Below are 21,613 nucleotides of genomic sequence, written 5' to 3' on the forward strand. Positions count from 1 at the left end.
CACTCCCCTCCCAACCCACCTGCCACACAAGAGACCCTGAGAAGAGAAATAGAGATGTTCTCCAAGGACAAGGAGGAGAGAGAAGGAATGAGGAAGGGCTGCAATTATCTTTATTTGAATATTTTGGCTGTGTGTGTGGACCTGTAAATCATTTAGATAGGATTCCTTCTGGCCTTTATCTTTCCTTCTAGTGCCCACAGGTGTTCTAATATAGTTGAAATCATGGGGCATATGCATTTATATGCTAAGCGTTAAACAATGTCTTTCTGTTGTCATCAAAACTACCATTGTTCCCAGTTATTTTCCACCAAATATGATATTATAATTAGTAAATTTATACATATGGCCCTTTCCATAATTAGGGCTATTTTCATATCATAGGCATTCAAAATGAGTGCCCAATTTCATCTAATTTTGAAATTGATCAGCATTTAATAAGATTATATGTAGTATGCTGCTGTTTTGAATCCCTTCCATATCTGTTGTTAGAGCCCCTATATATATAGTTTTCCTACTTTTTTCTTGGGCAGTGTCTATTGTAATTACTTTTCAAACAACTACTACTTGGATTTATTATTTTTTTCCTCAGGGGAAAAAAACCCCACAATTTATCCCCCTCCCCCACCAAAAAAAAACTCACTTTTGTATAATGGGTGTCTTAGTCCATTCAGGCCGCTATGACAATATACCATAGACCGGGTGGCTTACAAACAACTGAAATAAGCAACAGAAATTTATTTCTCTCAGTCTGAAGACTGGAAGTCCAAAATCAAGATGCCAGCAGATTTGGTGTCTTATGAGGGCTTGCTTCCTGGCTCATAGAGGCCCTTCTTTTTGCTGTGTCCTCTCCTGGTGGAAGGGACAAAGAAGCTCTCTGGGGTCTCTTTTATAAGGGCACTAATCCCATTCATGAGGGCTCCACCCTCAAGACCTAAGCACCTCCCAAAGGCCTCACCTCCTGATACCATCACATGAGAGATTGGGTTTCAACATACGAATTTTGTGGGACACAAATATTCTGTCTATAGCAAATAGTGTATTTTTTTAAAATAATAATATGTAAAAGACAAAATCATCCACAAAACTATCAGCATGAGAATACAGCCTATGCCAGTGTCTTAAGGACGCCAGGGAGGAAAAAATAACAGGGATCATTTGCTTTTCATTGCCCAGATTTTTCATACACAAGATGCCTGCCTCCCAGATCAGCTAAAACCTGAGTTTTAACACCTTGTTCACCCCTCAAGGAGACTGCTACCAGCATTTGCCATCCATAGAACAGTGCTAAGACAGTCTATTTCTGGAGAATGGAGCAGAGATTAACTGCTTGTTCATGATAAATCAAGGGTATTTGATTTGCCTGTTACATGCCCAGTTTTCTTTGGAAGCAAGCCCTGGAAGCTATTTTTTCTGATCAAATCCTAACTCTCATGTTAGTGCTTGTGAAAGAGAAAAATAACATTTACTCATGATAAAGACTGAGTTCTAGCCATTATAAATCTTATCAACTGCCACATGAAGGTTAGGGGGAGAAAAAGAAGAAAAAGAAATTCCCATGTGCTCACTCAACCTTGGGTTTGGACTCATGCTGCCACTACTGTTGCACACTGTTCTGGAATTTCTGTGATTTAAACAGATGAAAATATAAAAAGAGATAAATTTGGGAACCTAAAGAGATGTTTTCTTGTTGAATGTTGTACTGTAAGGAATGGCCAGTAACATTTCAATAAAGAAAATTGTTATAGTTTACTAGTTAATATGAATTATTAGGAGGGCCTAATATTTTCTTTATTTCTCTTAGAAGCCAGCAAGATAAATAGAAATAAACTTAGCAGAATTTGCCATGTTGGTGTTTAGAGTCATTCACTCACACAGACACAAAATGTATAATAATCTTTTTTTTTTTTTGCTTCTATAAAGGTGCTCAGTGCCTAATATACCTTCCATATAATCTTTTGATTAATGGCTTGAAAAGAGATATAATTCCCCCCACCCCATTATCTAAAATGTAAGCCAACATATAACAATTTTCCATAAGTTAAAATATACACTTTCACACAAGCAATTGTTTGCTTGTTTCAACAAACATTTCTTGGGTGTCGGTTGTGCTAATGTTCACTCAAAGGTACAGCATAAGTGAATAGTGTGGCCAAATGTGAAACAGATGACCTGCTGCCAACTCTGTCCACTCTCAGCTCACACGTGTTTTGACACCATCCATTAGCCTTGGGGAGAAGTGTTTTGATAGAGGGGGGAAGAAACACAAAGACAGGGATTTGTGCTCTCTGGGTGAGTGGTCATTTCTATTTATTTCTGAAGTTATTTGGGTGTCTTTATCTATCAGCATTACATACAGCTTGAAATTTCCCTAAAATAATCAGCTTGGGAATAAGAATAAAGAAAGTTTCTTCCTCCTCTCCCTCCTTCTTTCACTCTTTTTTTGTTTTTTTTTAAAGGACATCTAGTAACAGGCTGAGGAGTGAGCAGGTTGGTAGGATCAGTCTATATGGGGCATCAAGATATCACCAAAATAAATTAGTCATAGGATGCCAGTTAATCAAGTGTTCACTCACAGTTCCCTAAAATGGTCTTGTTCAGATGTGGTAAAAGACCACCTAGGACAGAACATTTAAAACCAACCACAAACAAAGAGAAAGGTTTCTTTTTGGGAGTCAACCTTTGCCGTTGGGTATTTTCGAGATGTCTGTACAAGTTCCTAGGGGCAGCTGCGGCCACAGCACCACCCTGAGCCCAGCCAGCTGACATTCACCTGGAGCTGGCAGAGACAGCCAGATGAGATCTGGAAACCCCAGAATGCCTGGGGTTGTGGTTTGTCTGATGCCGAAATTATAAATCCTCTATCAGGCCTTTCAAGAAGTTGTCTGGTCCATAACATTGCACATAATACACTCACTATTTTGAACAGGGTGAGGTAAATTATTTTCAGCCGCAGCAGATCTTTTGATCCCAGTGACCACAAAATACATATTAAATACAATTTTAGTAGTGATTTAAAGGGACTCCACATTATTCATTCTTGTCAGATCCTGTTTGAGAAAATGTACTTTTTCCCCTCATTTCCATTGACTCAATTTTTCTTTGTTCAGACATGTGTGTGTGAGTGTGGGGTGTGGGAGAGTATTGTACATGGCCAGCCCCACGCAGTCCTCACCAAAGTTTACAAGACAGTCCTGGAAAAGAAGCCTTGACAGGGAGATAGAAGTGTTTCTTGCACCCTCTCCTCCTGCTGTCTGCAATATAAAATATAGGACAGGTGAAAGCAGTTTTTTCACAATTCCTATGAGCAAGGTTTTCTCTCACAGAAAATCCACAGATGGAATAGTTGCCCTTCAGAATACCGTCAAGCATTCAGCATAACCATCGCTTCCTCTAATGGGTCCCAACTCATTTACTAATAAGGAAATTCAGCTCTTAACAACAAATTTGCCATTTCCCTTTTCTACTGCATCCATAGCCATTTGGGGTAAAATTATAGGTGAATATTCAAACATAAACGCTATGCAACAACAAAAATATTTGTCATGCTCCCAAATATTTGCCCCGTTTCTCCTCAAAGTTAAGGGGGAAAAAATCCAGAAAACTTACTTGTTTGCATTATGTATACCTGGGAAGTTTTTCATGCCGAGTAACAGAACACAACTTGAGCTGCCTTGCTTTCCGCTTCCAGGAATGCCAATCAGAGAACATTCTTTTTCAGACAGCCAAGTTTGGAAGTCAGTTGGTTTCTGGTAGGAGGTAGGGGGAGGGGATGGCAGTGGGAAAAGCACCGTGAGTCCTCCGGCTGATATTCCGTTTCCGTGTGTTTCCGTAATAGCCATCAATGAAAGCATCTCCTTTTACCCACGTGGAGACAGGTAAAAAGACAGCTGAGTAAATCAGTATTAGATGTAGCAACGGAAGCTCAGGCAGAGCATGGAGGGGGTTGAAGAGGGTGGAGGGGGTGGAGGGAGGGCTTTTGACAGCCTGCCATTGGTGAGCTTACCAAAGGCATCTGCCAGTGGGACTTCAGTGGAATGTGAAACCAACTCATTTTCAAGTTAAAGATAGACACAGTATACACCAGGATCTAGAAGCTGGATTTTAACCTTGTGTCTCTCCCTAGAATTTCAGAGAGTCCTGTTGTGATCTCTGTTGTAATTAGCCATTTGGTTAAGGTTTATTCTTTATATGAATGTGCTAAGAATTCATATATGTTCTGGATGTACTGGAATTAAAAGGATTTAAGAGATCATGTACATACTCTAGGGTAAGTGCAAAGATGTTGCTTCTCTGGGAAGGTTAATGTTGCATTTTTCTTTTTATTTGTGTGAATGAAAAAGTGATCAGGGAGATTTTCCAGTGTTGTAACTTTGTTACCTTTCTTGAGATATTTGGGGTTTTACATTTTGTGAAGTAGAAAGAAACAAAGTATTTCAGCTTAGTTTTGAAGATGACCTTGCACTTCTAACTTCAGTTTGGCTTTACCTTTACCTACTTTTCCCTCTATTAACTCCTTAAACACCCTGCATTTCTTGAATTACAACGTCAGTAGTTAAACATGTCACAACACCGACTAAATGTTATTCCATCCATGATGCCATTGGTGGTGACTGTATTCTTGTGAGATGGAGTTATTTCCCTTGCTTGGCACTATGGCATTTTTTAATTTAAAAAAGAAAAAAGAAAACAATAATAAAAGTGGGGGGGGAGGTGGTAGAAAGTGCATAAGGAGCCGTTGGAAGATATTCTGTTTCTTTTTTAAAAAAAAAAAAAAGATGAGAAAAATAGGCAATTTTCCATTGAAGAGAACAATTTATTAATAGAAGTTATTTTTTGGTGTTGCCTCATTAATTCCAAGCAGGTTCTCGTCCTCCAAAAAAGCTGATATTTGCTAAGTGAATAGAGGCGTTCTGATTCTACAGAGCTTGAGAGTGGAGGAGGGGGAGAGCTGTCTGATTTGCTGCTGCCTTGCTATGTGCTGAGGATTTCAAAACTTTTTTAGTTAAAAGAAAGAATGACAAACCTTAGTCCTCTTCAAGTTTTTGACCATGTATAGGTTTTGTTTCTTGTTTTGTCCAGTGACCTCTCGGCTCTCTTAGAGACAGCTTTTCCAAACTTGCACAGCATTCCTTCTGAATAAATACTGTCCATAATAGTCACAGAGTACATGGTATGAATTGGAAATTCTACTTTATATGGGGAAAATAAATGTGCTGATGTGCTTATTACGGAGCGTGGGGCTGAACAGTTGTTGCACGTAACTGGCCGGGTTTTGTTCTGTCAAGTCAACCAGATTCTAATGAACTAAGTTGGCTGAACTAGGTACGAACAATGAATGATAACATGGATCTTTCACTCAACGTTGACCAGAATAAATAATAATACCACGTTACTCTTCTAAAATGAAAAATGAACATAATGAACATGATACTGATAGAGTCACTTAATTTTACAGTTCTGTTAGATCACGGTTAACCTTCCCTAATATCTATAATTAACCCATTAAGTTGTGAAAGTTGCAGTTAATTTTCACTTCTCTGCAAGTGGATGGCACGTTTGTATATTTTCCCTGGTGACATTGGATGCCTGTCCCCCTTGCTTTACCTGGCTGTGTCCTGAACTGTTGACAAGAGGAGGGAGCCTGGCAGGAATCATAGGTGTCTCCGAGATATTTGTGAGAGCATGCATCACACACACCAGGACACGCACACACACTTACATGTAAACTTACCTTTTGCTTAACTAATATATTTCTGATTGAATTATACATACAAATAAAATTATATTAGTATGGGGCTTTGTTTTTGTTTTCAGTGTGTCAAAAGAAAGCCAAAAAAGGATACAACATTTAAAAATTTTAAACTATAAGAATTTTAGACGTTATGTGGCCAGATCGCGTTGACAGGAGAAGGGGCCGATGAATATCTCTCTGCTGCTGTGATGTCCCTGCTGACATCGTCAAGCTTGGATTTTATTTCTTTGAACATAGTAAGTGTAGTTGTTTTATAATATACATCTGCTAATTCTAATATCTCAAGAGTTACCAAGATTTGTTTCTATTATTATTGCTCCTGTCAGTTTTCAGTCTTGTTTTCTTGGATATCTTTGACTATCTGCTGGAAATTATTTTTAAAATTACTTGTAGGGATAAGTTGAGACCTAGTGGTGATGATGGTCTCCTCCAGAGAGGACTTGGGTTTGCTTCTGCCAGGGCCCCTGGATCAGACCAGAATCACCTTAATCAAAGGTGATTAATCAAGGCACCTCTGTGCAAGAAGTAAGGCTACAAATTTGTGTGAGGAACGGTTGATTTGGTGTTCACATCTACCCTGAGGGAAGATATGACCTTTTGAGGTCCCAGGGGAAAGCTGGGTTAGTTTATTAAAGCCCTCACCTGAGGACCGTGGGCTTTGATGTTCCACCGACACCCATAAGGCTGCCCAGCATGAAGCTGGTTTCTCAGACCTTTTGTTCCTGATACTCAGATACCCAAGAGCAAAAGCTTTCAAAAATTAGTGTCTTTATCTGAGTTCTGGTCTTCTCTTGAATGTTCCTGTCTTCACCATCTTATTAGCTCTTTGTTGTTTTTACATTTTAAATGTTTTCGATTACCTCAATGAGAGTGTTGGTCCAAATGATCTCATTACCGTTACCCGAAATGGAAAGTCACACTTCTGCTTTTATAGTCATTTTTTTTAAAGACTCCTCATTCTAGAGAAGGTACCAGGCAGTCTGCTGATATCATTGATAATTCCAGGTCATTTTTCTGATTTGGGGTTTTAGCTGTGGCCTGATATGTTGAGGCTTTTGTGGAGAACTTTGCAAATGCAAATTTCTGATTGGAAAAATTCATGTGTTCCAACCTGCTTTGAGCTGTGAACAGTACTTAACGGTCCTTTTGTTTGTCCTTAGCTGGCCCCTTTTCTTAGTAATCTCTGTAGTCTCTCAAGCCACCCCTACTGTCATCACTCTCAGCTGTTGACCTTGACTCTTCATGCTATCCCTTGACCTATATCCAGCATCACCACATTTCACAAATTATCGTAAATAAATTCCTTCCTTTTCCTTCTCTCTGCTCTGTTTCAGGTGCTCATCACCTCCCTTGGTTATAGTATGGCTCCCGCTTGTTCTCTTGCCTTTAGGCTCCATCCCCAGCACATGTCCCATGCTGGGACCAATACACCCGTCTTCTAAAAGTCCTAGACATGAATGGATTCCCCCCACTACTTAAAAATCTCTTGTGGTTCACCATTCCCTTCAAAATGCATTCCTTAGTATGTCTTGGTATGTCAGAAAGCCTCAACCTGTTTCTCTAACATCACCTCCGCTACTTCACTGGTTATCACCAGCACTTTAATCACACATCATTGCTGCCTCCAGAATATTCCATACATGATCATATGTCTGTACTAGTCTACCTACTAGTTTCTTGGAGTTTTTTGCCCAGAATGCTCATTGTTTACCTCCTTTGTGGGCAAATCTTACTTCTCCTTCAAGGTTAATCTCATAAGTCACTTTCACTGTCCTGGCAGGCACTGTATCGTACTCATGTTTGTATTCTCAGTTACCGACACATAGAAACCATTCAATACATGTTTAAGGAATGAACAAATGACTATTTCGAGGACGTTTTCCCTCAGCAGTTCCTTTCTTACTTTATTCTTTTTCCTTCTAAACATCATTATTCTTTTGACCTTACGCTCCTTGTCTAGAACAGTGATCATTCATAGTTCTTGATGTCAAGTAGACTCAATTAAAAATGTTTGTTTGGGAAAAAAAAAAAAAAATGTTTGTTTGGTTATTGTTGTTTTGGTAAGGGGATGTTATCTATTTTCATTTTTGCCAAATGAGACTGTATACCTTGATTGTGGTGACAAAAGAGATGATAGACGTGTTAAGTACGATAAATTAGTTGTATGTTCATAATCAAAAAGAAAGTCATAGAGTTGGAAAACAGACATGTTTCAACAAATCTAGCCCAGAATACTGAATAGCACAAATGGAAAAAGTCATGTGACACAACTAAATTAAAATCATCTCATTGCATACAGCCTGAATCTGAACCATCAGAAAACACTGGGTTATTTTCAGATCACAGTGTGTGCTAGAAGGAAAGAAGTTGCTTGTTTATGTGATATGATATTGTGACCCCAAATCTTAAAGTTGGTTAAAATTTTTCCCTAAAAATTTTAAGGCCTTAAAGTGCAGTATTAATCATTTTGCTATGGTAAGTTAACAAAACTACATTTACTTATTATAAATTGAATATAGTTGGTAGGAGTCAGAGGAAGAGAAAATATAGCTTATTAATTCTAAGGGTGTTTAACCGATTTCATATTCCTCAGATCATTTATAAATTTTTCACACACTTATATTGTATGCCTTTAATATGTCAACTCCTGAGATTTAGAAAAATAAGAAACTTGGTTTCTATTTTTTCTTATATAGGGCTCTTTAACCTCCACAAAGACAAAAACCCTAATACGGACAGGGTCAAAATTTATCTTAAAATTTGTTTGAGTCTGATCAAATGTTCAAAGTCAATATTTAGATGAGAACCCAGATTTCTCCATCACAAAATATGAAAATATAATATTATTGAACTTTTTTTGCTTCATCAATGAAAGAAATTAAGACTAGATCTCGAAAACTGGCAGATTTTAAATTGTAACCTCCAAGTAGCTGAGCTAATTTGTCTTATTAATTTAACAAATCCCTATCAAGCTCCTACCTTGTGCCTTAACTGTGCTTGTCTTAGACAATGAAATTATTTACTTAGCCCCCTTCACTGGACACTGACACCAGAGTATGTTGTGTTAAGACAATGGGTGTGATTTACAAATTGCTTTATATTATTCTCTCATTTATATTCTTAATTTATTTGCACTAATCTCCACTTGTTAAAAAGTCACTTTGCCTTTTCCTCAACAATTTGTGTTTTTCTCTCAGAAAGCTAAGTTTTAAGAGTTTGGGGATTGCTTTTATTCTTAAAAATCTCATACTTTGCAGATATTTTATTATAGAATATTTTAAAGAGACCTAAACAAATTCTAAAAAAAAAAAAGCTAAATAGAAAATGTATCCTTATCGCATAGGAAACTGTGTTGTATCTTAACATAAAATAAAAGTGCATTTATTTGCAGAAATAAAGCTGGATTCTGCATTCTTGCAAAATATATATGGCATAAGGATGACTCAGAGACACCCTGAGTCATGAAAACTTCGTAAAGCTCCATGTATTTTAAAGAGAGCAATAGAGTTATTTTTATTATTTTTCCTTTTTAGTCTCATTTTACTTTTGTACCCCCATTCCTATGTAATGTGGTAGCACACAGATTTATGCGTACTGAAAAAATGAATTCACTGAATTAATCATAGTTCAAGAATACAGATGCCTTTATTAATTTTATTAAAAGATGTAGGCTAATTTTGAATGAAATGTATCTTCTCATGCATTGAATTTTTAGTCTTAGATGGTTCATTACTACACATTTGTAGAAACATTTACTCATCAAAAGATGTTTTTAACACCTCAGGTAAGTGTAACAATTCTCGTCTTAAATGCATCCAGTGTTTCATACTATTTTGTGGGTAAGAGACATATGTTGTTATTTTCTTTTATATATGATAAAACTAAGATGCACACATATGAGGTGCTCCAGATATACTATACGTGGTTTCCTGAGGTAACACACAACCTCTAAATCTCAGTGGCTTATAAAAACCAAGGTTTCCTTCCCACTCATGAAAATTATTCGTCAGGGGTTGGCTGAAGACCCTACTCCACATTGCTGCTTTTACCAGGAAATGACCCATGTTCCTTATGCTCACATTTCCTTGGCCAAAGCATGCCATGTGGTCACACCTAACTTCAGCTGGGCAAGTAATACAGTCCTACCACTTGCCAAAAAAGAGAAAAAGCTGGAATATTTATGAAGAGATCTAATGAATTCCACACTCATGGATGATAGGCAGTCCTAAACCCCCAGTAGACCAAAAGGTCTAGATTTAAACTCTTATATACCAGTGAACAGTTTTTGGTCCATACTTGGTAACACGTAGGCAAGCTACCTGCGGTCTGATGCTAACGTCTCTTGTCAGTTTTTATACTTTGACTTTGAGGCCCACTGAGAGTTTTTTGGGTCTCTAAATCTTCACCATTTCTGGAGTGTCTGCCACCTTTCCTGTCACAGCTTCTCTGGTGCTTTGAAGTCCTAGCATTTTACCTGTCCTCACACTTAATCTCTCAGGGAGTTCTGCCCATGGAGAGCTCTGGGAAGGAAAAAGAGCCTCTGATAGGGCAATTTCTATAGAATGTAGAGAGTCAGTGTGCAACGCTAGCACTTTCCCATCTCTAAGAACTGATCATGTGTAGCAGAGAAATGGAGAAAAAGTAATTGAATGTAATTCTAATCCCCAGCACCCACTTTTTCCAGGAGGCAAAAGAAAAGGACTAGGATGAGGGAAAATGCCACAGAGGAATGGTGATCTGTATTATACATTAGAAATGCATAGTTTTGAATAACATTTGTATCCCTCTGCTACTCTACTTTTTGCTTTGCATTTAGTTTTAAGCATTAACAAGGTAAAACTGGGGAATTCAGAGATTAATGAGGCACCTAAAAGTTGAAAAACTTATTAAGCCAATAATTTTAAGGGTTTTTTGGATTTTAATTTGAATCAGGCAATCCAATTTATGTTCTCAGGAGTGATAATTCTAGGAAATGCTATATGGAAGAAAAAGAAAAACAGATGAGGATCCTAGGTTAGATGAATTTGGGAAATGCTGTACACCATATTGCTCTCTTGGAGATTTATATGACCTTTGCATTAAGGGCTCTTAAAGTTTTACACTAAAGAGACATGCTTGATTTTCTGTAACCGAGTGTTTCTCAAGCTAATTTGAATATATATATATGTGTGTGTGTGTGTGTATATATATATATATATATACACACACACACACATATATATAATTTGAATATATACAAACACATATATCAACATTATTTATATATGAATATATCATTTTTAACACATACTTTAATATACTTGGTAAATTCTGGATAAATCACCCCTAGTTCATTGTATTAATAATTAAAAATGTGATAGTGTGGTAGCTTATATAATACTTTGAGAAGATAAACCTGAGAATTATAAAGACTTTAAAAGATATCCTTACCTTTGGGTACTTTGTATTCTCTTTATAAATGACATTGCTTTTAAACACCAGCAGAAATCAAATCTTAAACTGATAGTGCATCCAATAATATTTGTTTAACTTTATTCAGGCCTGTCATTTGTGATATAGCCACTTATAAGGAGCCTAGCTGTATTCAGCAGAACCCAGAACTCAAAAGGGATTTGCTTTATCTTACCCATGTTATTCAAAACTCTAAAACTGTTATTCCATTTTAGAATATGTTCATACATTAATAATTTATTAGACTCAGTTATCTTTTCTTTATGAAGACCATGTGGAAAGGAAACTTCAACTTCAACATCTGTTTCTTGACTTTTTTTTTTTCTTGTTCACCTCCTTTAAATTCAGAATGTTTAAAGCTTAAAAAGGAAAAAGAAACTGTTGGGTTTCAAAAGATGCTCTACTACATTTATTATCTATGGGAATTTTTTGTGCAAGAATAAGGGTAATAGACTAACAAGAGCAAAATGTCCGTCTTTTGCTTTAGAATGTTTGTTATATTCAGTTAAGTGCTGTGACCACTTAAAATGAACCGATTGTTCCGTGAACTTTTATACCACCAGCAGCTCTATTCAAAGAAAATCCTAGATATTTGGTTCACTTACAAGTATCAGGGTGTTTAGGTGTGACACGTAGCCTGTGTCCTTTTATCACCTTGTCCACCCTGGTAATGTTATTCTGCTTTTCATTTAATTGCATCTCCTCCCTCGATTTTAAGAGTATGAGATAAATCAATACATTTTTCAGAAAGAAAATTATTATACCTTCTTTCTGTTCCATGAAAAGAGAAATCATTCAATCAGAAGTGTAGACAGCATGAATTCTTAGCAAACGTTTTTCCTCTGACTGATTTTTGTTTATATTTTTCCTTGGGGTTATAATAAGATTCAAAAACTGTAATGATGTCAGCAACACCTCTAAAATTCCACTGAAAGAAAAGCTGAAGATTTTTTCTCAGCACTGCAGGGCTGCTCCTCTGGAACTCTGTGAGTAACCACACAGCAGAACCTTACCTTTACCTCATTTGCCAAATTATGAAGTCAATTATATCTGCATTCTGAACTTGCTTAGCACCCAAACATTTATAATGCTGTAAATATGCTGTGTAACCATTTGCCATACACCAGAACGTAAATCTAAGTTACTTAGATTTACAGTATTGTAATCTCTCCTTTAAAATGGCATGAGGGAAGTGTTTAACTTAATGAGGCAGAGGATCCTGGTGTGCAAGTTACATTGTATTTTTCATTGCACAAGGGTAAATTATTGCTTCAGTCTCCTATATGGTACCCCAGTGGCCTCAGATACACAATGTAGCTTCCAGAAATGCCTGCTTTTGTCTTAGGCAATAACTTACTCCACTAGAGTGTGCTGAGAATTACCCATAACATTTCTTGCAGTAGGCTGAATTTCTTGAAAGTCATTCACAGATACTAACTGAATGACTTTTTAATTTTTTTTTAACGTAGGGACATTGACTGACATGGTAAGTCTGCATACATTAATATACAAAAGGGAAAACGAGCATTTACTTTCTGTCTAAAACTAGAAAACAAGCAAAAAAATTCTGAGTAAGAGATGAAATTATAGGACATAAAATTTTTTCTTAGCATTTTAACCCTGATGTTGCTAACTTTTTAAATAAATAAGCACAGGCCTTTGAAGGGTGGTCCATAAAGATTTAGGACTATAATAATTAAATACGTAGTTACATATTTGCAAAAGAAAAATCCTAATCCTGTATGGAACACCAAATTTATGAATCTGAATGTGGGGGGAGTTTTTTTGTTTTTGGTTTTGGTGTTTTTGCGGTACGCGGGCCTCCCACTGTTGTGGCCTCTCCGGTTGCGGAGCACAGGCTCCGGACGCGCAGGCTCAGCGGCCATGGCTCACGGGGACCAGCAGCTCCGCGGCATGCGGGATCTTCCCGGACCGGGGCACGAACCCGTGTCCCCTGCATGGGCAGGCGGACTCCCGACCACTGCGCCACCAGGGAAGCCCTGGGGGGAGTTTTTTAAACAAGCTTTACTTTCTGATAAAGTAATATAGGAATTTAATTAAAACGAACCAAAAACTCCCCTCACCAATCAGTGTTGCAGCATTTGGGTAAATGTTAGAGCTTGTCAATTTTCAAGGCAGAGACGTTATTCCAGGCTTTCTGCCAAACCATTACTGGTAATCAAGAGACGAAGCACGTGAAAGTACTGTGCCTGGCTTAGTTAGATATGCATTTGCTAAAAGAGAAGCCAACACATTTCTCATGCAAGCCATCAGAATTACAATTGAGGAACACATACACACACACACACACACACACACGCACGCACGCACGCACGCATACAATGCTTTTATAAGTCTAGGAATATACACATTAAAATGACACTCTGTGCTTAAGGGGAAAACAGTAGCAGACACAGCTCATGTTGACTGGGTCCTTTCTTTATCGATAGAGCGGTTTTAATACCCAGCCACATTTCTCTCAATGGCTGCAATGGGAGGAATTAAATTACTCATATCTGGACAAGATTTGGGATTGTACCACGTGCTTAAATTTTAGCAGCTATTTAAAATCTCTCATTGATAAATGGGTGGTTTAGGCTGCTATTTTCTGGTGGTTGTTTTTTTTTTATTTAAATGATTTGGATAAACATCTGTTTCCCCATAGTGCTAAAAAACAATTTATGTGATATAATAGTGATGTGAGAAAGTAATCAAAGCAAGCATTTTTATGAAAGGAAGACTGAAATGTTTTAAGTTCTTTGGAGGGAGGAATATTGGGTAAATAACTGAGTATTTGCATATATTATTTTGACCACTGGAGGGCTCTCAGATATTTTTACTTTAATTCTTTAGAAATCAATTTGCCATAGCTGTAACTTCCGTAAAACAAATTTAAATCTTGGCACTATAAGGTCTATGTAGTCACCTAGCTCTTAAGATGGTACATGTTCTCAAAATCCAACATAAAAGAGCAATCAGGTTTAATTTACTGTGTTCTTTCACTGTTTCACAACTAAATTTCACAACAAATTTACTCTCCCCAAAAGTAAACAAAGCCAAATAAAACGATAAATGCATATCTCAAGGCAGATGACCTGGAGCCAGAGTTAGAAATGGTCTGCCGTGTATATCAAGTTCTTTGAATTCTCATGCATTTGCATTTACTCAATAATAAATCTTTGTTTCATTATCATAAAAGTATTTTTCTGCAAATTTCCAGGAAGATGCACCATGTTTATCCAATAACTTCTTATCCTCCCAAGTTGCTGCTGGTATCCTTTAGAATTTCCTTTGATTACAAATCTCTTTTGCTCAAGAAGCATAGGTGTAGGTAGTAAGAATGGCAAGAAATGCAATTTAAATATATCAATCACTCTAGACAGTGATTTTAAAGAAGATAAGAATGGAGGCAGACGAGAGAGGGGATAGTGCAACAGTCTATTCATAAAACATTAGAAGATTTAACTGATTCCATAATGCCAAGGTTAGATGGACCACAAGAGTGGAGGTTCCCATATGTTTTGTAGCTTAATTCTTTAGAAATCTATTTGATATAGCTGAATATTCTCAAAATGGACATTCTATGCAGAGCACATGCAAAAAAGAGACTACACTTCATAGTTTTCTCATAGTTTTAGCCCTTCTGCAATACTGTGAATACCCACTAGGAGAGATGGGGGAAATGTTTGTCACTGTCACCAGCACAGAGGTGTTCGTCCTGATGGGTCCCTCTTCTATCTTTTCATGACCTCTTGGCTTCTTGTGGACATCTCCCATGAACACTCAGAATTCCGAGTTTTGCTGGCCATTTCTTCAACGGCTCACATAATCCATTTTATCCAACGTCAATAGGTCAGAAGATATAGAATTACACAGATCAAAGAGGAGAGAAGCAAAAGAGGTAACATTCTGGTACTCAGTGAGGAAGATTATTTCCAGGTGGTTCTGCTTAATAAACAGTGAAATGCAAGGGGGAGGATTATAATAACCGTGCTTAATCTGGAAGTGGCTATGATTCCAAATCCCTATGATTTGAATCTGGAGTGGCTGTGGTGCCAGTTTAGGGAAACCAGAAAGCTTCCTCGCTCCCTGATGAGGCTACCCAAATATTGCGCTCTTTTGACAGATTCAACTACGATTTTAAATCTTATTTAAAAAGCTGTTCTCCTAGGGCTTCCTTAGTGTCGCAGTGGTTGAGCGTCTGCCTGCCGATGCAGGGGACGCGGGTTCGTGCCCCGGTCCGGGAAGATCCCGCATGCCGCGGAGCGGCTGGGCCCGTGAGCCATGGCCACTGAGCCTGCACGTCCGGAGCCTGTGCTCCGCAACGGGAGAGGCCACAACAGTGAGCAACAGTGAGCGGCCCGCGTACCGCAAACAAAACAAAACAAAACAGCTGTTCTCCTCACTTTATATATCTAAATAACTGGATTGGTATTCCAGTAAATTGGAGACACCTTCATGTCCCCAAGCCTACAGAAATATAGGCAGCCTGAGCCACGATGATGACAAGGTTTTGCTGTCGCAATCAGGAGTGGCCTTAATAAGCAGTTCTGCCTTTTACAAATTGCTACCTGGAAGAAAGACTTTACGTTAGCAATGCTAAAAATAAAATATACATCCCCTAGTATTCAAATGAATAATTCTCAATAACCCTGCTAGGTCAGTTTCTTCATCTACTTGAAGTATTTAACACCCTGGAGGACACTTCAAGTATGTCTTTCTATTCAAATATTCAGATATTTGATGAAAGCGTTTCTTGGGTTTTTTTAATGGATTCAGGCAGTATCATGGTGAGACCTAGCCATAAAAATGTCTAAGCCCGAATCATTTCTTTCATGCTTTAAGGAACTTATAAAATCACAGAGCAGATCTGGAACTTTTTTTTCTTTTGAGAAGGAGTTTATCCACCTCTTTGTGTACTGGAGTTACCCATCTCTGTGTGAGAATATGTCAGGCTTCTTAATTTTTCCATGAGAATATCAACCTGCTGCCTTTTCACCTGCTATTTAAACATATAGATCTTTCTTCAGTCAACCATGTAGAATATCTGCCCTTAGAGCAACTATCAAAAGATTTAACCTTGAATTGACTGTGTTAGGTAAGAGTATGACAAGGTATGTTCTCCAAGTGCTATAGTAAGTTGAATCACATACCTAGGCCTCATTGTCTTAACTGTTCTCTTCCCTCTCTGTACACATGTAATGTCATTACTGAGGAACCGTTTCATTTTGTGCCCTTGAGTCCTGTTCCAGTTTACCGTAAGACATGGCACTTTGGGAAAATAAAGAAAGAATGATATTGAACAACTGCAGTAACATTGTGCTAAGTATTACTTTATATCTTCAGATTAAGGGACTATACCATACAATTCTCATAGGAATTTGTGCCAGGAAAACATTTATTTCTCAAGATACACTTGTAAACTTTCTTTACTATACAAGGAAAATCATATGATCTATCAATTTCCTTTTTTGTTGCGACTGCCCAAGTTACTTCTTGTTTCATAATAACGCTCATCTGTCTCATTGGAGTGTCATTCGTGCTTTCCCCACCTGTGATTTCTGACTCAGGTGAGAGATCAGTGCTCCACTGTTTCTCATCATCAAGCAGACAGTAGTATTTGTTGATTTAATATGACTCTGCGCTGTCCTGTATGTTTTTAATAATGAAATACTCCATGTTAAAAATAGGAAGTAAAATTTCAAATCCTCAGGGATGGTGAACAAGACGGTTGAGAATAATGGAATAAATATAAACAGTAACATTTCTTAGGGGCATTTGAAACATTTTTTCCAAAGAGCTTGATGATATCCTTTTATCTGTACTCCAGTTTTGCCCAGAGTCTATATTTATTGCTATAAGTCAGGTCACATTGTATTTTCCTTAGTTTTATTTTCAATAAGTTTTCACTTTCTTGGAGTTTGCATCAGAGGACTGTTGACAGAATAGTTAAACAGTAAGGTTATGCTTATTCCTCTGCACACTCCCCTCCCTCTTTGATAACGAATTTTCTAATATTATACTGGGTCCAGAGAAGCTCAACTCTGGATTGAGTCACCAAATTTTAGAGCTGGGAGTAGGCTTAGACATCATGTAGTGACTCGTACAATCTATTAGTTTGACAGAAGATGAAAGCACAGCCTAGAGAGATCAGCTTTGTCCGAGAACTCAAGGACCAAGAGTAGCATCCATTCCAGTTCTCTTCTCTTACATCTTAGGGCCTTTTAAAAGTTCATGGCAGCATTCTTTGGCCCTTACAATAATGATTTGCCCACCTCAATTACTTTCTTTTACGGAGGTCATCCTGCTTTACAATATTTGTAGGCAATATCATGAAATTGTTTTTGATAAGGAAAAACTAGGGACAGAAGGATTAAAAATTGGTCTGTAAAGCATTTTAAGTCAATGGTGACTATAAATCACTGGTTTAGGCAAACACAGTATCGGATAGCTCTCTACACACAGAGCAGGCAAATGGAAGCATGCCCTTCAAAGGCTGGAGCAGATAAGTCATAATTCTGTGACAAGCATTACAATCCTCTGAGCTTCTCAATCATTTTTCATTATTCCTTTCTGCCTGTGTCACTTTTAGAAGCTTAGACCAAACCGTTCATTGTTAGGAAATAGTATGTTCAATGTTTTCAAGGGCTTTGTGCTGTAAATAAAGAGAGAATTTCAAATCAGTGCTATGTGGAAACGTTAAAAAAAAATTACTTGCAGTTTTGACTTAGCATTTTTCACGTTCATAAAATCATTGGTCAAATGAGTGATCCTTGATAATGAAGAGACTCTGTATCTTTTTTAATTCCATTTTTCATTCATTCACCATCTGCTTTGGTCACCAACCATGTGCCAGTTACTGTAGGAGATCTATGGATGCAATCTCTGTCCTCAGGGAGTTCACAGAGTGCAGGAGAAAGCCATGTACACAAACAAGTTGTCATGATTTTATGTGACAGATGCCATGACATAAGCCCCAAAAGGCATAACAGAGAGGACAGAGGATTAATAGAGGGAAAGATAAATGATGTGAAACTTGAAAGATGGCTCCCAAGTTTGACAGGCAGGTTTGTGGGGAGGGGTGCACAATAGGAATGCAAAATAATATTCTGGGAGGAGCAAACATCAGTTTAAAAGTATTGAAGGGGTAAGAAATTATGAAATTCTTAGATAACTGAAAATGGTGTAATATTGCTGAAGCATAAAATGCATTGTAATAAGTGATACACACTAAGACTGGACACAGAGAGAGAAATATCATAAAAGGTCTTTAAGACTATGTTAAAGAGGTTAAAATTTATACTGAGGCAATGAGAAACCACTCAAGAATTAAGACCAGGCTATGGATTAGTCAATCTGAATTTTAGAAACACCACTGTTGCCACAGTCTGTAAGAAAAGCTAGAGAACAAAGAACGCAAATCGAAAGAACAGCAAAAAGGCAACACACTACAAATCCCAAGCAAGAAACGTTAGAGCCTGGTGTTCTAAGGAAGTTGCAGCGATAATTGCAGTGAGAAAGAAAAGGGAGGATCAACCCACATGATATTTCTTAAGTAGAATCAATACAATGTAGAGATTGGACAGGAGGCCCTGAGAAAAGTGAGAGATCAAGGATGGTTCTGAGGTTCTGGTTCTAGCAACAGGATGGATGGTAATGTCATTCGTGATGTTAGGGAATGTGGGAAAGGTTTATGTATGGGAAGGGTGAACACAGTGGCTTTGGACATTTTGAGTTGGAAACTTCTGTGGGACATTCATGTAAAGATGTTCATTTGGCACTTGGATAAATAGGGGGAGGATGTCTTGTGTAGAGATATTGATTTAAAAGTCATTTGTGTATAAGTGGCTAAAGCTATGAAAAGTGTGACCTATCCCAAGGAGAGGTAGACTAAAAGGAAAAGAAGGATGAGAAAGAACCCCGTGAACAGTAGTGATTTGGGTTGAGGAAGAGGAAGAGCATCTTCAAGAGACTTTAGAAAGTATTAGCCAGAGTAACATCACCAAAATGGCAGCCTCCACCCCCACACAAAGAACAGCAATTAGTCAGATACCCATGGGCAAAAGCAGCTCTGGGAGAGCTCTGGGGTCCACTTAAGAAACTTCAGCAACACAATGGAACAAAACAGGCGAGAATCATACAAAAAGGAAGGAAGACGGCTTCATCTGCATTATCCCATCCCCAAGTCAGCTTTGCTCAGCCCCAAGAGGGAAGGCTCCAGCTGGAAAGAGGTCCCCTCACTGGGAAAGGAAGAGTGGGTCAAGAGACAAGCTTCCAAAGAGGGTGGCTGGCCAAAAAGGGAACCCAAATTGAAGGACTTTAAAAAATATATATCACTTTTAAATAGGATAGACTTGAAAATATTTTAATTGTTTATATGAAAAAGTTCATGGAAATGGAAAATGTATAGACTCAGGAAAAAAGGGGGAACTGATAAATTTCCAGAACAAACTTAACAAGGGAACCCATAGAACAGGCATTTGTGTGCAATACAGCACACTTATTACAAACCAAGATGCACATTGCTGTTGTGTTTGGCCTATATATTGTTTTTTTGATTTGATTAAAAGAAAAACCTATTTGAAGTGACTGAATCGCTCAGGGGACTATTTCATGAAAATACCATTAAAAAAACTTCAGCTATTTATTGCAAATTTCAGATGCTGTTTTTTCTTGATCAAGGGAAGATAAGTAGATACAATGTTGTCCTTTAGTCCAGAAAAATTTCCTGCTCTCACGTCTACAAACGATCACCTAGTGTTAGAAACAAGATTTCTTAAAGATCATTATGTATTATGGCAAGATATATTCAGCAGAAAACATTTTTAGAAAGAACTAAATTATGTGGGAACTGGTACTGCATTCTTAATAAAGAAATCAGAACTGGCTTCCAAATGTTGCAGCTAACTCATGTAATCAACGAGTGTGTCTTACCATCAAAAGAACAACTTGAATTGTTATCAGTAAGCCACACTGGTTGAATCCAAAATGCCAGTTTGATATATGACAGGAGTAACCTCAGACTCTCTAGAAATACGAAAGATTTTTCTTCTTAGAAAATACCATGGGATGAAAAATGTGGCTGTATGTTCAGGCTCATGGCAGGACCACCACAGGCTAGAACTCTGAGGGGCACCATTCACTTGTAATACATTGGATCTACACAACATGAAAACCCTACCAGTGTGGGGTCAAGGACCAAAAGATGCAGGCTTCACCAAAATAGGGAACAAAAACCTAATTCAGGAACCAGAATCTGAGCCTCAAATAAGATCGAGGAGACAGACTTTGCAGGACTTTCATTTTGGCTCTGCAGGAGCTGCAATAAAAATCAGAAACAAATCAAAGGGAACTCCATTCATACTGTATATTCCTTAGAATTGGATTTTTAGAGAATATTCTAGCAGATGGAAGTGGCTTTTCTTTAAAAAAGTGTATATTGCAACCATTTTTCCTTTCTTGTTTGCACAAAGGGTTTTAATTTCTCTTTCTAGAGCCTCTGTTTCTCTATTCAGTTTTCACTAAGTAGTCATGGGAGCTCAAAAGCATCATTGTATTAGGAGAACGTTCTACTCTAGAAGCAGTAACTACAGTTAGTACAAGTAGAGGAACATAAAGGGACTTTGGCAAGGCTTTTCTATCCTTTGATCCATTCATTCATTTATTCAAGAAATACTTTTGAGCACCTGTTATGTGGCTAGAAGTGTTCTGTATTCTGGCCATCGGCCGGGCAAAGAGACTATGAATAAGCTAATGGTTCAAGGTCTAAGCACCTGCTGAGAGAGAAGGCATTATGTGTAGCAAGAAATGCAGCCACATCGGTGAATGAGGGATCAATGTTGTTTTCTGAAAGTTGCATTTTTAAAGCCATAATTCTTCCAAATGTGTTGAAAATTGTCCTCAGAAGCTATTTTAACTTTACACAGACGCAGCGCTTTTATAATAGGAAAATGCTCATATTTTCAACTCAAGTTCTTAAGTGGAGGCAACACGGCAGATGCTTTTGCTAAGCTTAAGAGATCGATTTGAACTGAATTTTAATTAAAATTGCTCAAAGGGCTGGTGAAAAGTTTTCTCATGATTGTCTGAGTCCATCAAAAGTTCTGCCCCCTCTAAAGAAGAATGTAGTGTCGGACTTAAATCAAAATAGGAAGGAAAAATTGGTCATGTCATGAGGTTTCATTAAATGTTACAATAAAGTTAATTTTCATTTTACCCTTGGCAGTTACAGATATACTAATTTGTAAAGATATCGAAGTCAAGAAATTAGCATTGATGCACAATCTTATGCTGAGAACAACATAATACATTGGTATATGAACATTTCTATAAAAAGTACCTACTGACTAGTTCAATATCTATTTTTGCATTTTTTATTAGCAAATGCCTTTTAAGGACTGATGGTCTGGC

At 37.7% G+C, this 21,613-nt stretch overlaps 1 protein-coding gene across 24 annotated transcripts in view; it reads left to right on the forward strand.

The window, feature by feature from the left end:
• DTNA (dystrobrevin alpha) overlaps nt 1-21,613 on the forward strand; it is a 390,982-nt gene that overhangs the window by 107,365 nt on the left and 262,004 nt on the right. For 22 of the 24 annotated variants that reach the window (XM_060028865.1, XM_060028869.1, XM_060028868.1 and 19 more), the window contains exons 1-2: nt 4,102-4,267; nt 5,815-5,988. The exons of 1 other annotated variant lie outside the window; for it this stretch is intronic. The gene's annotated coding sequence lies outside the window, so the exon portion shown is untranslated. Of the gene's footprint in view, nt 1-4,101; nt 4,268-5,814; nt 5,989-21,613 lie in introns of those variants that run through there. One more of the 24 variants, XM_060028866.1, reaches the window with a different exon arrangement.

Source organism: Delphinus delphis, chromosome 13 (assembly GCF_949987515.2).
Source record: "Delphinus delphis chromosome 13, mDelDel1.2, whole genome shotgun sequence".
Taxonomy (NCBI): Eukaryota; Metazoa; Chordata; class Mammalia; order Artiodactyla; family Delphinidae; genus Delphinus; species Delphinus delphis.